The sequence below is a fragment of the Mus caroli genome, chromosome 10 (genome assembly GCF_900094665.2).
Source record: "Mus caroli chromosome 10, CAROLI_EIJ_v1.1, whole genome shotgun sequence".
In the NCBI taxonomy this organism is placed as follows: Eukaryota; Metazoa; Chordata; class Mammalia; order Rodentia; family Muridae; genus Mus; species Mus caroli.
Window position 1 is genome coordinate 40,830,696 of NC_034579.1, and position 14,894 is coordinate 40,845,589.

General features: G+C 41.4%; 1 protein-coding gene across 3 annotated transcripts in view; it reads left to right on the plus strand.

Annotated features, from left to right (window-relative positions):
* Positions 1-14,894, plus strand: part of Popdc3 (popeye domain containing 3) — a 29,364-nt gene that overhangs the window by 3,403 nt on the left and 11,067 nt on the right. The window lies entirely within an intron of this gene.

Here is a 14,894-nt window from a genome sequence, read left to right on the forward strand (position 1 = left end):
TGCCAGTGCTGGGAACCAAACCCAGGGCTGTCCACATCTTAGGCAAGAGCTGTAGCACCTCAGCCCGTTTTGTCTGTTTTTACTTTGTATAAATGATTCAGGCAGGAGCTGGAGCATTAACTGAATCAGTCAGTTAAGTTCCTGCCATGTGAGCATGAGAACCTGAGGTCAGGCCCCAGCCTGTGAGGGGCACATGTGTAACCCAGTGCTGGGCACTAGTGGGGACATGCAGGTCGCCCAGCCTGCTGGCCAGCCAATCTGGCCATTAGTGAGCTCCGGGTTCAGTATCTGGTCATGTTTTAAAAACCAAGAGAACAATAGAGGAAGGCAACTGACACAGGATTCTAATCTCTACATGCATACACATGTGTGCACACTTGGACAAACATAGACATGCATACTTTAAACACACACAGAATTTAAAAATTATTCACTAGAAAAAAAGGTGAATTTGAAAAATTGGACAAACATATACACATATACTTTAAAAACACATACAAAATTTTAAAAATTAATCACCAGAAAAAAAGGTGAATTTGAAAAAATGAGATATTTACTAATGTGGCATTTCATTTCAAATTATATAGGGATTCAAAATGTATTTCGAGCATTTGAACATAGGCTAACATTCCTTATATATAAGGAATCTATAAGCAGGAAAGGCTTCAGAATAAAGGTCTATGTGATAGTCAATGTCCTGTGGACTTATTGATGGAAAGATCTAAAGAAAATACGATAGCATTGACTCTTTTTAAGTTCTGATTATTGTGTTGATGCATTACTATCTTTACAATTAAAATATTTTTATATTTATATTTTATATGTGTATTAGTATGTTGAGGTTTGGTCTGTTGCTGTATATTGTAATGCTAAATTCTATACTCAAAGGTCTAGGCCTACAAGTGACTTTTCCTGTTTACAGGCTTCTGTTGTGCAAACCTTGTTTCTTGATTTAAAACTATTGGGCAAATACAATTGGGTACAGCCAATTACTGGAAGGATGAGAGGTAGGTGGGTTAGGAGTGACCTGGTTAGAACAGAGAGAAGAGAGAAGGAGGAGGAAAGAGGATAGAGAGAGGAAGCCACCATAAGGGGAGATGGACCATGAGCACATTGCCAGGAGAAACAGCAAGGATCTGGGGTGCACCACTGGCGAGGTACCCAGGCCAGCAGTTAGAAAAGTAGATTAGGAGTTACACCCAAGTAATTGTCAAAGCTAAATAAAATAACCATTGTCTGGGTCTCATTTATTTGTAAGCTAGCTGGGGATAAGCATAAATTGGTTATATTTTACCTGTGTGTATGTATGTGCACCACATGCCTGCTTTGTGCCAATAGAAGTCAAAAAAGGCAGTTAGACCCTCTGGAAATGAAGCTGTGAACCACCATATGGGTGCTGGGAACTGAACCTGGGCCCTCTGCAAGAGCAGCAAGTGCCCTTAACTGCGGAGCCATCTCTTCAGCCCCTGTTTTTTTTTTTAATGTAAGATTACCTTGTTGTTTTCTAAATTTTGTAAAGAATGCAAACTGAAAGCTGAAAGGAGTTGGATACCAGACTTGGAGTTGCAGAGTTTAGAGTCTTTAGTGCTTTAGTGCAGTATTGCTTTAGTCCAGTGTTTCCTCACTATGATGTTTTGGGATGGTAATGTATATTCTGTGATGTTTAAAGTATATGATCTGCTTTTTGATATATAGGGGATTATAGTTAAGAGATTACATGAATCTCAGGAGAGACTTTGAACTTCTGACTTTTAAACATTGTTAAGGCTGTGATGGACTATGGGGACTTTGGAAGTTGGACTAAATGCATTTTGCATTGTGTTATAGCTACAAGCCTATGGGGGGGGGTCAGGGAATGGAAATTGGTGGTTTGAATAGGTTTGGCCTCTATAGATTCATGTGTTTGAATGCATGGTCCATGGGGAGTGGCACTATTAGGAGGTGTGGCATTGTAGGAGGACGTGTGTCACTGTAAGGGTGGACTTTGCGGTCTCTATTCTCAATTTCCATCCGGTGTGGAATGTCAATCTCCTGACTGCCTTTGGATCAAGATGTAAAACTCTTGACTCCTCCAACACTAAGACTGCCTGCAGGATGCCATGTTACCATCATGATGATAATGACCTGAACCTCTGAAACTGTAAGCCAGCCCCAATTAAATGTTTGCCTTTATAAAAAGAAAAGAGAAAACAAAGAATATGAAGTGAAGCTCCTGGATCAGAAAAAGGAAAAGGAAAAGTGTCCCATCGTGCAGGTAGCTGTATCTCCACCGTAGAGCAAACGTTATCCTGTGCATCTTTGCATACATTTATACAAATTACATTCATAGACGGCAGAAACTTTTTTCTAGTAAAAAATTTGTATTTACTTAGAAGCATTCAGGATAGCCGGGCAGTTGTGGTGCACGCCTTTAATCCCAGCACTTGGCAGGCAGAGGCAGGCAGATTTCTGAGTTCGAGGCCAGCCTGGTCTACAGAGTGAGTTCCAGGACAGCCAGGGCTACACAGAGAAACCCTGTCTCAAACAACAACACCAAAAAACAAAACAAAACAAAACAAAAAACAACAACAAAAAAAAGAGAAACATTCAGAATGTTAATACATAGTGATATTCGGTTAACAGAGCAACAATTACCTTCATATAAGCCACGTCAGAGACAACTGAAGATGAAAATCAATCAGTCAATCACAGAACTACCATCCACATGTATAACTGACTTGTATTGTGCTCTAACAAGAACCTGCTTTAAATTTTCATACCAGTTTACAACCCCCAGACTGTACCAGACAGAGTTAGTGGGTATTGCAAATACCACCCGGACGGGGCTTGCTAAAGACACACTCAACAGAGTGTTAACTACTCAAGAAAAGACACTGTATAGTTTAAGACAAATGTTTCAAAGTCTTATATTTCAATTATTTTCTTTAAAAGGTGTTGTGGGAAATATTAAAAATGATGAACTGGCACATTCCCCTGCTTGTGCCAGCAACTCTTGCCCCAGCAACTCTCTTCCCATGTACTGGAAGGCACTGGGCGACCTGTTTTTATCTCGTGGAGACTGACTCAGAGTTCCAAAATCTTGATACCCAGCTTGCTAAGTTCCCACTGATGGGTTGCTACCATGCCAGCCCCATGCTTCAAAACCCCCAAGGCCTTTGTGGTGCACATCTGGAAAAACCCATGCTTTGCCTCCATACCTTTCTCTCTTGAACCCAGATGAGCCGCCGCATGAAGGGAAAACACAGCACAATGTTCAGAAACAATGGTAACTCAATTGCTGGGTACAGCAACTAAAATCCTAATCTTGTAAGCCTTATAAAATCTAAATCCTCCAGTGGCGAATCCTAACAGATCCTTCATTGAAACCAGGAGACACTTGTAGCTACATCTTGTCCTCACGCTATCCCTGTTCAAACAAACCTAACTCTGTCCTGCTTCCTCTCTTCCACTCTCCAGTCTGGAAGCCCCACCTACTTGCCCAGTGATTGGCTCCTTTATTCATTAGAGGATTGGTTCACAAGAAGTCACCCGAGTATGATTCACTCCTTGTGCGCAGTCCCTCCCAGGAGAATTAGCATTAACATATAAACAGCACCGAGACCTTCCACAACACTTCCCCCTTTCTGGTCTAATAAAAAACAAAACCTTGCTCTCAATTATAAATAGAACACAACTATTGCCATTTTGTAATTTATAAAGTATAAGATAGACCTAATACTCAGTGCATCATTTATGTCATTAAGATAGAACATTGTCATCTATCCTAAATTAAAAGACTTAAGATTCTACCTTGACTTATGTCCTGGCTTTAGATAGTATACCGTCTGAAAACCATCCTCTCAAATCTATTCTCTTAAAGTAAATACCCAGGGCTGGCTATGAGACTATAAATAGTTTTTCAAAACTGTCAAAAATCCGATAATGACCAACATTAACTAGAAATATATAGGAAGCCTAACACAGCATTCAGAAATGAGACAAATTATAGAGACAGCTGCCTGTCTATACAGTTCCTGTAAGTCAGGAAGACAGAGCATGTCTTCAGCCTTCTGGCCCAGGATCATCTGACAGACCTTAGAGATACAGGAATATTAAGGACTATCCTATTCTGTCTCCACACAACTAAGCTGTCCTAACTTGTAAATTGTGTCCTTTCAAGAACAGTACAGGTCTGCAGGAAAGATTAGCAATTTTCTGCCCAGTGGCGACTTGGCCACAAATGTACAGCCTCACCTGGATGCTCAGTTGTTTCTTTGAATTCACAAATGGGAAGCTGTTAGGAGCAGATTTGTCTCAACAAGTGAATAAATAACATTAAATGTCACATTCTGTGGATTTCTGATGATTTTGAAAACCAACTATCTATGTAAAGTAATCTGGACTATTTTCCTTTAACTATTCTCAGTCATTTCTAACTGAAATCTCTAAAAACACCATAACAATAAACTCAGAGTCATGAATTTGCTGTTTGGCCCTTGACTCACAGGCTTAATCATCTCAGATCAGTTTACAATAATAGAAGGACTGGGTCTAAGTCCTGTACTTTTAAAATTTTAGCATCAATAGAAGAAATTTATACCAATGAAAACCTTGATTTTGCATCAAAATAAATTCTGTGCCAAAATAAGAAATGATGACTTCAAGTTGGTAATAATTAAAAAGATTTCTACCAAAGGAGATTATGGGTATACAATCAATTCTAGCTATTCCTCCCATTTCCAATTATGACCATTTCTACATTCCCTAGAAAGACCACCTATAATAGCTATCTCCAGCCCCAAGGCCCAGAGAACTGGGGCGACAACTCTTTATAACTTCTTCAAGCTGAATATGGGCATTGAGATTATTTTGAAGTTGGAGGTTGGGGAGGGGAGGGAAAATATGGGAGTTGGTTGGTCTCTGATGTCTCTGTCCTGAGTGGATCTGGCTGAAAGTCCAAGACATCAGGAGTTCAAGCAGGTCAGTTCAGTATGTCTGATGACGAAACTCACCAAGGCTGTATATTCTGTAATACACAAATCTCAAAACAAAATTTTAGTATCATTATGTTAACCCTTTTGTTTGACTTCTGGATTCTAGTTTTCTGGGGCTCTCCATCTATCAGATCTGATCCATATTACTCTGAAAGGGGCATAGACACGAATCGCCTTTTCTAAAAAACACAAAAACAAAACCTTTCTCCCAAATCAGCATATCCTTGTGCCAGTAACCAGAAAAAAAAAAAAAACTTTATTTTGACCTCTCTCCCAGAGGAATAATATAACCACAAAACTGGACATCACACACATTTTGAAAATTAAAACAATCTAAATACTGTATGTACCTATTCTTAGGCCTTTTCTATTTTGCCATGTAGGATATAATCCAGAATTCCTGTGGAGCCTACGTTAGACAGGATTTGAGTATCCTTTGAGATATATTAGAGCAGTAGATCTTTATACCACCTTTCTGTTCTGCTCTCTGCCTAGGGCAGCCATCTTGTTATACCATCTATTGTTCAGCTCTCTACCTGGAGCCACAGACATTTATTTTAATAATACTTGTTCACTGTCCTCTCTACTTGAAGTTAGTGACTAATTTTCCCTATCCTAGTTCTGAACCCATGTGAAATTCCCCATGTGATTTAGACAAAATGAGTATATAAATTTATCCCAAAAGCAAATAATCCCAATTTTATAAATTCACAGTTCAATCAATCTCTGCCCCAAGAAGTAGGCAACTTCCATTCTACAGCTCTCTGACCCAGAGCAACCTGCATTCCCCACAGCAGGGGACCTCAGAGCCTGCTTTCTATGCTTCAACCCCCACCACACACACACACCTGCATTTGAGTCCACGTGATTCAGAGCTACTCACTTAAAAAAAAAGAAAAAAGAAAAGAAAGAAAGTAAAACACTAACTCTCGGGCTAATAATCTTAAATTTCTAGTGTCCAACATGTTGGTTCACCTGTGAGGTATGTGTCTAGGGGTGAGGGTAAAGGCTTTAAAGACAAGAACAAACTGAACTAAAACCAACTTATTCATCATCTTCCTCTTCCTCTTCATCCTCTTCAAACTCCTCCTCATCATCATCTTCCTCTTCTTTTCTTTTCAGCCTTGACCATTTCCTGCTGCAGCTGGTTTTCCTTTAGCTCTGTAGGACTGTCTTTTTGTGTTTTTCCTTCAGCTTGGCAGCCTTCTTGTCACAGGGCTGTTTGTCACCATGCTGTTCCACATCTCTCTGAGTTTCTTTGAAGCATCACCAATGGACTAGCCGGGATGTTCTCCTTTGATTTGGGGGCAATACTTAGGACAAAACAAGAAGAAGGCCAAAGGAGGCCACTTGGGTGCACTGGGGTCCTTGGACTTCTTTTTGGTCTCCCATTTGGGTGGTGTAGGTTTTCATGTTAGCCTTGGCCCTGTCTTCCTCTTTCTTTAGTGAAATGGTCCCCATCTCTCTGAGGACTTCTTACAGAATTCTGAGAAGCTGACTGGAGCATCTGTGCTCCTTCTTGTGCTCCTCCTGGCAGGTTTGCACATGGATGCACATGGAGACATCTGCCTCTTCTGCTCTCCTTTGCCCATGTTTAGTTGATGTTCCTCTTTGAGGCACAGAGTCGCCTAGTGCCTGTCAGACTCTCGCTTGCCCCAGCACTGTCTCTATGGACCTCAACATACTGAAATGTCTATGAGAGCAGGAACCAGACCCAGAAACACTTTTAATTAAAGGAAAGGGGGTGCAGTGGGGTAAGGTATGAAGCCACTGGTCTGAGTCTTATTGCCCTACTTTGATTTCTTTATAAGTAAACCTAAGTTCATACTCAATCAAGTGGAAACCTAATTTACAAGAATCCTTTCTGTAGCAAATGGCCAGGCGTCAACCAGTCACAAACAGCTGAATTTCAGCCATCCATAGGCAGCCAACTCATAACTCCATGCAAATGCGGCAGATGCCTCGTTGCAGTCACTACGGAGATTCTTGGCTTTGTTTTCCCGTTCAGCTCTTAAGAGGTTTGTACGAGGCTGGCTCTGCTGGGTAGCTCCTCTGAGTCCCTTGTCTTCATGCCTGGCTGATGGAGGCCCCCTTTGCCCCACCTCTGTCAATTTGTCTCATTTTTTTTCTCCTCGTAAGATAATAATAGAGGTGCTTTCATATATATATTTCCACATAAGAAAAACTGTAGTGAAATTGGCATCAGTATTGAGGTTGAGCATGGTTGAGGACACTTGGAATCCAAAGACCTCAGAAGGAAGAGCATAAATTTGAGGCTACCTTGGGCTCTATAGCAAAGCAAAGTGGATAGGGGTGGGGAGAGAACAAGGAAGAGAAGGAGAAAGGTAGGAGGAGAAGAAAGCAGAGAAGAGGGAGAGATATTAATGTTTTCATGTCCTGGGTGATAACAGGTCCTTCCCAATTGGAAAGAAAGTGTGTCTCAAGGGCAGACTGTGTTGCTCCCTGCCGTTACAGAGCCAGCTGTCGGGTCTGCTATGATGCTGTGAAGTCCAATATCAGAATCACAATTTGCCCCAATGCAGTGAACTTACTTTTTCTGCCCAGAGTCCTGCAGTTTCCTTGTTTTTCTTGAGGTTTAATAATTTAGCAGCACTTTGTCGGGATTAATTTCTGTATCAATTTCTCACTGAACTTGCTGTATCCTCTCTATTTTCCAATAATTTATTGTTCTTAATGTGGGGGTGATCTTTCCATTATTAATAGATCTCCCTCTATTTTGTAATTTTTTTTCCTTTGGACATCAGTCATTCTTACAGTACCTTATCTTTGCCTTCCGTATTAGTTTTCTGTTTTACTTTTGTCTTGCTCTCCTCTCAGAAGGGCTGGAGAGATGGCTCAGTGGGTAAAGACACTGACTGCCAAGCGTGATGATCTGAGGTCAGTCCCCAGTATCAGATCCAGGTTGGAAATAGACCACTATCTGCTCAAATTTCCCTCTGACCTCACACACACACATGTGCATCAAACCCCACATAAATAAGTGTAATTTAAAAGATACAGCAACAGGCTGGGAATAAGGGTGTGGGGATTCTGATGTGGCCAAATCATTTCCATGTTTGAAACTAAGGGAAATACCTACCTGCCCCTCCTTCCCACGGTGTTCTTACAGCTATGAAGGTTCTGGCTTAGAGTTCTTCATGGGGGATGTTAGTTGTCACTACTCACTATAGTTTCTCCTATTCAGTGAAGGGGTGATATTAAAAATCAAGGCCCAAATACAAGGGTTCGTGTTGTGTTGAGTTGTGTTGTGCTTGACTGTGCTATATTTTATGTGTTTTAATTGTTCTGGAAACCATAGTACATAAATAATAATGGTGCCTTTCTTCTGTTACATATGGAAATTGAGTTTCTGCAGAAAAGAAAGAAAGAAAGAAAGAAAACCCTTTAAACCTCTCAGAGTTTTATCTTGTAGAAGCTAAGCTTTATTTTCTGTCCTCAAGTTCCGTTTAAAGGCAAATGCAGTCTTTGCAGCTAATGGCAGCATAGACTGGCTTTTGTCTTTGGCCAGTTCTTGGTCAGACAGGCAAAGGGGGATGTTAATATAAAAATTCTGATTTCTCTGTCAAAGTCATTCTTGCCAAAGAAATTCTTCTTGGGAACTAAGAATGCTGTCCATAAAAAGATGTGAATGTAGCTATTCTGGTCTGGATTCTCTGGACAAGGTGCAGCTTTGAGCTATGAGGCTGTAGACTGACCAGGACTGGCTTTCGGTCTTACTGTCTTATGAGCAATGTCTCTTGACCGGATTGTAGAATCACCACTTAACTAGTATTTTAAAGTCAAAGAGGTTCTCACAAGATTGGCTTCCTGGCTGCTTCTTATCAACCAGTTGTTCTGCCAGCAGCACTAGACGCCCTCACCACAGGCAACTGGAGCTGAGGAGGTGGGCACCCTGTGGGTGTGCTGTGTGCAGGTCAAAGACTCTCTTTACATACCCAGATTCACTCATATACACCAGCTGTACAGCTGCTGAAGGAACCACTGTTATATCCTCTGTTGAGTATACATATCAATCCTCATTTCTTTGAATCATTTTTTTTACAGAAAATACATTTTTTCATATAATATATTCTGACTACTGTTTTCCCTCCCCACTTTCCCATCCACCCAAAGCCACACCCTTCTTTCTCTTTTTAGAATACAAAAAGGCATTTAAAATAATAATGATAATAATAATAATAAATTAAGATAAGATAAAATAAAGACAAACTAGAATAGGAAAAATCAAACAGACAAACAGAAAAAAAAAAAGAGCCAAAGGCACAAGAAACACATAAAGACACAGAGACACATATTTGCACACAGAATACCCATAAAAGTAAAATTGGAAGCTATAATATATAAGCAAAAGGGAGGGAAAGCCCAAACAAAGCATCATAAGACAAAAAAACAAGACAAGACAAAAACACCTTCTAAACCTAGTAAATTCATGTTGGCTGTCTACTGCTGGGCATGGGGTCTGCTCTTCAGTGTGGTTTGTGCATCCAGGGAAATCCCATTAGAGAACACTAATCAAGTCTCAACCCAAGAGAGCCAGCAGAGGCCCAGAGAAGAAACATGATAGAGTCAGGGCAGGTGCCCAGGTCTGTTTGTGTCTAGATCTCCTATGTCCTGCCTCCTCATTTGATTTCAACTTCAGACTCACTCTTTTTATTTTTATTTTTTTAAGGATGTATTTTTTAACAGAATGTATACAGTTGCCCATATCAGGGATTGATTTCTGTGTAACCAAAGAAGTCTAATAAAAGAAATGGTTGACTCTTAAGGACTAATACTCATCGGGAACTTTGTGGAGGAGACACGGAGACGGTTCAGTCTGTAAAACGTTTGTGTCACAATGTGAGGACCAGTTTTAGATGTCCCACTCTCACATAAAAAAACAAAACAAAACAAAACAAAACAAAACAAAACAAAACAAAACAAAAAAACCACTGGGCTTGTTGTTGTGTCCCTGTAACCCTGGTGCTGAGGAAATGGAGAAGGGTGGAGCCTGATGGCCATCCAGTCAAGTGGAATTAGTGAGCTATAGGCTCAGTAAGAGACCCTATCTCAAAACATAAGGTGAGCCAGTACAGGTGTGCACACCTTTAATCCCAGTACTCTGGAGGCAGAGGGATGAAGATCTCTGAGTTTGAGGCCAACCTGGCTTATAAGGTGAGTTCTAGACCAGCCAGGGCTACATAGTGAGACTCTATCTTACACAAAACAAAACAAAACAAAACAAAAGATCTGGAGAGTTGGCTCTCTGATTAAGAATACTTATCTTGCAGAAGACCCACATTGATTGGACTGCTAACTCATAATGTATCTCACAGACATTCATAACTTCAGTTCTAGGGGATCCAGCATCCTCTTTCGACCTCCTAAGGCACCAGGCACACGTGTGATACATAGACATACAAGTGAGAAAAAAAAACACACATAAAATAAACAAACGTAAGTTGGCAAGCAATTACAGAAGATTCGCAGTATTGGCCTCTGGCCTCCACATGCACATATGTGCATATACAAACACACATGTGTGAACATATCATACATCACACACACACACACATACACCAAAAGAAAAGGATGTAAAACAATTCATTTGCTGAGCCATTTTAGGTCAAAACATAAATTAATAGAAGATTTACATTTTATAAATGGCTGATATTTAATGATCTAAGAAAAATACCTTTTCCAAGTTGGATGAGATTCAGTCATAGTCACAATCTCTTTGATAATTCTACTTTGAAGATCAATCTCAGAAAATGTACAGAGTAGGATTCTGTAGAATTGGGGGAAAGGTGCAGGAAAGAGGTTCATGTGTTTCCTTTACCCGTCACTGCTCAGCTGTTGGCTACTGATGAATTCTGGGAGGAGCCATGGACTTCAGTCATTCCTTAAGAATTTACCAGGCTCCAGTGAGCGTTCCGAACAGATGACCCTGGTTACACTCAGTGCTCACAAAACCAAACCAAAAGTCATGAATGTTGAAAAGGAACTTGGGAAGGGGTTTCTAGGAAGGAGAGGAAGATGAGGGTGTCGGGGAATGAGTCGTTCCACGGGAAACCCAGATGAGGCCAAGAATTTCGAAGTCTGCTGCAACTTGCAAAAGAGTCTTTTATTGTTTCAAGTTCGAATTCAAATCACATGCCTCTCACTCACAGGGTGAGTGCTGGCAATTGATGCCTGAGTCCCGGAAAACACTGGGTTTATATACAGTATAGTTAGAAAAGGGGAGTGGAGGGCTGTAATCATTTGGTGGGATGGAACTGAAGCCAGAAGGGGAGTTGATGAGTGTCTGTTCAGGGACTAGTTTTATGGTCAGTCGTAACTGTCTGTGACCTCTGATTACCTTTTCTCCATGGTTTAAATGCAGGGCCCTAATCTCCTTAGAGTTTATTATTTCTCTAAGGTCTCAAGGACAGGCACCTGGAGAGTTCGGCTGCTTATCAGGAAGAGTGTTGGTTTTTGGAGAGGTGGGGAAGATGCCTCACACTGTCTCCTCAGGATGTCTCCATTAAGGGGGAGTTTTATGGGTAGTTCTATCTACCGTACCATTCTAATCCTAGGCTGGGTTCCCTTGGAGGGGCCGGGGAGGAGGAGGGAACCCAGGGCTTGCTGCAGGAGGATGCAGCACAGAAACCAGCTGTCTGCACATCTCGCTTGCCTCGGGCTGGAGGGAGGATGGGAGCTTCTGTGGGGGAAAATGCAGAGGCAAACTGTCTGTACACCACACTGAAGTCTCTCTGGTGAGACTTTTAAGAAATGGGACAATTATCCACAGAGAGTTAGCATCAGTAATTTGGGGGTTACAACGGAGTAATCAGAATGTATTATATATTCATGGACGAAGTTGTCCCAGAAGAAGCAATTTAAAGTTGTTTTTAAATATCAAAAAAATTAGTTGTGAAACGAGGGCCTCAATAAAACATTTGCTTAAGGCTACAGATTTATCATAGTAAGTAATTTGAGTAGACATTAAATACACCGCATTAATGTGTGTAACGTTAGCAACATGGCAAGGAAGGCAGGCAAGCTTCTGACATGCTTTCATAGACCAGCTAAATAAAAGGATGAATGACACTGACGATTTGTTTAGTGTACATGGTGAAGAAACAGTCAAGTTTTGCATAACAGTTTTGCGTAAGGTGTTTGTAATTGAATCTGTGAGGAAGGGAAGAGTTTATGGCAGGTATAAGAATTTCAGTATTTCTCTTAGGCATGACTAGTTTCGTTGCTACGGGTTGGCGGTTGGCGGGAGAGCATGGCATCACCCTGCAATGCTTACCTGGCTGTTCTGTTCACTCGCTGCTTTCCTGCGACAGCAAGTGATGTCTTTCTAAAGAGAGTATTCACTTAAAAATCAGCATGACATGATTTCCTCTAGATGAGTCCCAAGTAGACCTTTAAACTCTTAGTTCAATTATGTAAATGACCCTTGTAATTTGGAAACCAGGTCTATATAGTGTCAACATTTCAATATCAGTGGAATGCCAGTTCCATGTGGCACCTCTCAGGCAACGCCATCCCAATGTGTGCCTGCGTCACACATTGTCCTCTAATGTCAGGTCCTCTTGTTCTTTGACGTGTGTGACATTTCCTATAAGGAAGCATATTTATTCAACATTCCTTACATGTCTAAACAGTTCAGTTCAAAAGTGCCAACTAGCATTTGCTAAGTCTTCATATTGAAGAGAAATAGTGGAAGCGTTTTGGAAGACGATGGGTGTGAGGAGAGAATAGGAAGAGAATGTGGCGTTGCCTGAGAGGTGCCACATGGGAGAATCATGGACTCTGCCAGTTGTCATAGTTCCCAAGAGAAAAGGCTGTGGTTGGAATAAAATCCAAGCAAGGCAGGAGGCTTAAACACAACTAGGAATGTGGGGCCTGTGGGTGGGTGAGGAGACAATGTAGCTAGTTACAAACACCTTGAAAGGAGGTTGCCACCAGCTGTAGGGGAGCTCTTTCAAAGAGTCTTAGCCATGGCTGCTAAATGCTATTGGGCTAAACCAAAAAAGTTCTCGACCAGGATCTAGAAGTCAGTTGAGGGAAACTGCACGTTGGATCAAAAATGAGTTTCTGATAAGACAAGGTGCCTAAGTGTTTCATCTAAATGCATGCTTCCCTGGCCTACAATTTAAAGCCAAAAAAGATGTCCAGGACTTGTGAGAGATGGGGGTTTCCTCCCACCTATCCACCTGCTGCAGCTCTCCCCGTACACACTGTGTGTGTGTGTGTCTGTGTGTGTGTCTGTGTGTACAAAAACTGTGTGTCAGGAGTTTAGGATGCTCTGCTCACAGCCTCACAGATCTGCAGTCAAGAGGTCAAACACATTTCATTTCTCATTTGGTGTTTCAAACTCTTAACTAGAGGATTTTGGTTCTCAGTGACTCCAGGACCTTACAAGCTGCTTTGCTGGTTCAGGTCTCCTTTGATCTCAGAGAGATCACGAGTAGTTCCTTGCCTTAGAGACTTTACAGGCAGACCACAACCTGGATGCTTGCCTTCCTTGGGGTCTGCAGGAGTGCAGTTCTGACGCACCCTCCTGCCTAGTCCTCTGAACCCCACATAACATAATCAGAGGAGGAACTGTTTCACCATCATTTCCCATAGACTGTTGTCTAACTAGGGGAGCATCTGCTCGTCCCACTCACAGCTTCTCACTTTCACCCCAAGTGGGAACTATGTAGAGGGATTTCTATCTTTTATGTATGTCTGGGCTCACATGTCTGTGTGTATGTATCCCTGAGTGTGTGAATAAACACATACATGTTTAAAAGGGGTCCCAGTAAAGGCTGAAAAAGTTTTCGAGATCTCATGATCTGGAGATACAGACATTTGCATGCTACCCAGTAAGAGCTCTAGGATTCAAACTTTGGTCCTGTGGTGGTTTGCACGAGTGGCCCCTGAGGCTTTAATGTTTGAATACTAAGTCTCCAATTGGTCCTCATGATCAAGTAACAAGCACTCTAACTTGGCAGGCATTTTAGCTGCCTAGTGATGCTGATACAATTTGGGAAGATCTGCTAGGAAGTACTGGACTAATGGGGGAAACTGTTGCTGGCTTCCAGAGAGGGAAAAGCAGAGGGGTGGCTTGTTAGGGGCCCATAGGGTGAATGGGAGGTCAGAACACTGGAAAGAAAATAACAGCAAAGAAATCATGTTGGCAGGACTGAACCAGCTTTGCATTAATAATTAAAGATGGAGAGCAGCCAATGTAATTGTCTGTATTCCTGTCTTCAGTGGTAATCCTCTAGGGAAAGGCGGTGTCTAAAACTACGCTAGTCTCAGTGGCTTAGCTCTATAATATACAAGCAACAAGTATAGTGGTGCGGTTTCTATATTATTTTAAGTAATAACGTGAGGGGAAACATTTCTTCATTTGAGCCACCTGGTACTATTTATTTGTTTGCCATTTAAAACAGTATGCATTGACATGTATGCAATGTATTCTGACCATATTTATCCCCTCTACCCTTTCTTATGCTCCCATTGTGACCTTGCCTTCTTCCCAACAAGCTCCCCTCTTACTTTATGTGTGCATATATGTGTGCATGCATGTGTGTCTGTGTGTATGTGTTGCATGTATGTGTGTCTGTCTCTACATATGTGTTTCTGTGTGTTTGCATGTATGTGTGTCTCTGTATGTACATGTATGTGTTTCTGTTCATGTGTGAAGACTGTGCACACGTTCATGTATGTCTATGTGTACATGTATGTTTCTATGTGTATCTCTATGTATGTGTATGTACATGTCTGTGTGTGTGTTTCTGTGTGTCTGTCAGTATGTGTGTGTGTGTGTGTATTTCTTTTTTTTTTATATTTTTATTACATATTTTCCTCAATTACATTTCCAATACTATCCCAAAAGTCCCCCATAGCGCTCCCCACTTCCCTACCCACCCATTCCCATTC